Raw genomic sequence first — 3,726 nt, 5'->3', positions numbered from 1 at the left:
TTTTGCTAAACGTCCCCATTAAGGAGTTGAAGGGCCGGCCCCTAAGTATATTCTTCGCATATATTTTGGAAACGAAAAAGAATTTTTGAATAGTTTTTGAACAAAAAGTGTTCAAAATCATGGGAGCTTTACGGTGTTATCAAGGAAAAGGGTCTGACCCCTTAAATAAGGGGCCGAGAGGGGCCGAAAGTATACAATCAATAACATTTTAATGATTAATATTTTGTAATATATTACTGAAGCGAAATAGTTCTTCACACACTTTATCTTAATAACATGATGTTGATATAATATGTTACGCATTATGGGGTCTTTAGGGGGCCAAGAAGGGCCGAAAATCTTTAATCTATAACCCTTTAATGATCAATATTTTGTTAAACATTACTAAAGCAAAATTGTTCGTCTTAACAATTTATTTATATCATTATATTTGAACGAAAATCTCAGTCAAATTTTTATCTCATCTTATCAAAAATCGGACGGAAGACCCACTCGTTGCTCGCAACGAGATCTCATCTAGTTATTATTATTTTTTTCTGTCCAAATTTTGTGCAGACGATTTCTCAGAGATGGTTGGATGGATTCACTTGAAATTTTCAGAGATGATGTATCATGATGTAAACCTAATACGTTTTCTTTAATTTTTGGAAATTCACTTCCGGTCGGGAGTTATCGCCATTTAATCGAATTTTTAGGGACCATTTTGTCTACACAAAAACTCAAAAATGACAAAAGCTAGAGTGCTGAAATTTTCAGGGATAATAGAGGACATGTTCTAGTTGTGCACCTCAGTTTTCAAATTTTCTGGAAGTGCCTAGTATGGAAGCTCGGTAGGAGTCAAAATTTAGGACATGAAACAGGAGTGAATTTTCGAGACATTTTTTATCATATCTTCAAAACTGTAAATATTTTCTGAAAACACATTGAACAGAAATTGTGTAGAATTATAAGATCTTTTTTATGATATCAAGAAAAAAGGGCTGACTCATCACATTAGGGGCCAAGAGGGGCAAAAAGTCTTTAATTCATAACTCTTAAACGGTCAATATTTTGATATACATTACTAAAGCAAAAATGTTTATCTGAACAATTTACAACTATATATTATGATAAAAATCTCATATGTTACATAATTAGGGGCCATAAGGGGCCAGAATGCTAAATCTTTGACGCTTTATATCTCAAAAGTGGGAAATATTTTGATAAGCAATATTGAACAAAAGATGTCCAAAATAATGTTTTATACAAGATGCAACCTTTCATTTTTTGCTAAACGTCCCCATTAAGGAGTTGAAGGGCCGGCCCCTAAATACTTCTTTTGCAAATATCTCAGAAACGAAAAAGAATTTCTGACTAGTTGTTGAACATAAGATGTTCAAAATCATGAGAGCTTTAAAGAGATATGAAAAAAAAGGGGCTGGACCCTCACAATAGGGGCTGAGAGGGGCTGAAAGTCTTTGAACAATAACTCTTTAACGATCAATATTTTGTAATGCATTACTGAAGCAAAAATGTTTATCTCAACAATTTACAACTATATATTATGATATTCACATCATATGTTACATAATTAAGGGCCATAAGGGGCCAGAATGCTAAATCTTTGACGCTTTATATCTCAAAAGTGGGAAATATTTTGATAAGCAATATTGAACAAAAGATGTCCAAAATAATGTTCTAAACAAGATGCAACCTTTCATTTTTTGCTAAACGTCCCCATTAAGGAGTTGAAGGGCCGGCCCCTAAATACTTCCTTTGCAAATATCTCAGAAACAAAAAAGAATTTCTGACTAGTTGTTGAACAAAAAGTGTAAAAAAAATCATGAGAGCTTTAAGGTAATATCAAGGAAAAGGGTCTGACCCCTTAAATAAGGGACCGAGAGGGGTCTAAAGTACACAATCAATAACTCTTTAATGATCAATACTTTGTAATATATTACTGAAGCGAAATAGTTCTTCTTCACACATTTTATCTAAATAACATGATATTGATATCATATTTTGCGCAACAAGGGGTCTTTAGGGGGCCAGATTGCATAATCTTTGGCGCAATATGTCTCGAAAAAGAAGCATATTTTGATAAACAGTATTGAACAAAAGACGTTCAAAATGATATTCTGAACAATATGCACTCTTTGAATTTTTGCTAGACGTCCCCATTTAGGACACTTGAAGGGCCGGCCCTTAATATTTCTTTTGCATATATCCCGAAAACAAAAAAAGAATTTCTGAATAGTTGTTGAACAAAAAGTGTTCAAAATCATGAGAGCTTTAAGATGATATCAAGAAAAAGGGGCTGACCTCTCACATTAGGGGCCAAGAAGGGCCGAAAATCTTTAATCTATAACCCTTTAATGACCAATATTTTGTTAAACATTATTAAAGCAAAATTGTTCGTCTTAACAATTTATTTATATCATTATATTTAAACGAAAATCTCAGTCAAACTCTTATCTCATCTTATCAAAAATCGGACTGAAGACCCACTCGTTGCTCGCAACGAGATCTCATCTAGTTCACTTTTATAATTCTTCTTGAAAATATTACTTATTTGAAATGATACAATACAATTATGTTTTCAAATTCCAACTTTAAAAACCATTTTTCTTAAATATGTTTAGGGACATAAAATAAATTTTTGAATATTACTTTCAAAATCATTTTCATTCACTAAATTTCAAACTTTTTCAGCTTAATGACGTCTGGAATAAATAATGTCTATTTTTATTGAAATATTAATAATTTGTACTTTTGAAAGTCAATTTTGCCAATTTATGCATGTATTTGTTATGTATTAGTCGCATGCTGTGAGGCCATAATTTGGAGTCCACCTATTTTGCCAATTCATATATATTTTGTAATACTGGGAGACCGATTTTAATTGCATAATTATTTTTTAAGGCAATGTACTGTAATTTTACATATTTTCCCAGTTTTTTATTTTTTTTTTTTTTACATTACATTTATAAATTACATTTTGTTATCTCATTATAAATGACATGGACTGCAACTAATCCTGTCTTGTGTTATTTGGCTAAAATCAAGCTCAATGTAGTCAGAGGAGCTTTTAATTCTAGAAATTAAATCTTAATTTAATTGCTCTACTATTATCACCTGCGAATGGGATGTATTGTGTTTCCCAGTTGATTTAATACACAAGAGGGTGAACCCACAAGAGCATGGTTTACGTAGGAACAATTTTTAAAATCGAGGCAACGTATTGTCAAATAAATTGATGATACAAGGATTTCAACGGTCATGTTTAAAGTCAACATTTCGCAAAGTTTAGGGTTGATACAAAGGAATGTTGAATGACGTTTTCACACAAATTGTTAGGCCATTATTTTCAGACAGATTTATTTACGGATTTTTCCTTTTTTCCCATCATGACAAGGAGCACAATGAGGTTACATGTATGACAGGGGATGATTACACCTCCATAGCACCTGGTCACTCTAATATTTTAGAGGTCTGTGTGTGCTCTCCTCCCAGTTCGTATTATTCAATGGACTTTTCAGCTTGATTTCTGTAACTAATGCAAACTTCTAAGCATTTCTGGACATATTCAGGAGGATTAAAACAATATTTGCATGCGTAAGAAAAGAATTTCATATTTTTGATATTATAAATTCACTGACATCTTAATGATGAAAATTAATTGATACATTTTAGAATAACCCTCAATACCCGCTTTGAATTCAAAAGTATTTACATTGTATAGAACAA

This window comes from Saccostrea echinata, unplaced genomic scaffold (assembly GCF_033153115.1).
Source record: "Saccostrea echinata isolate AGI-Se365-2 ecotype Australia unplaced genomic scaffold, CSIRO_AGI_Sech_v1 ptg000001l, whole genome shotgun sequence".
In the NCBI taxonomy this organism is placed as follows: domain Eukaryota; kingdom Metazoa; phylum Mollusca; class Bivalvia; order Ostreida; family Ostreidae; genus Saccostrea; species Saccostrea echinata.
The sequence above is the reverse complement of the archived record's forward strand: the minus strand, read 5'-3'. Positions refer to the sequence as shown.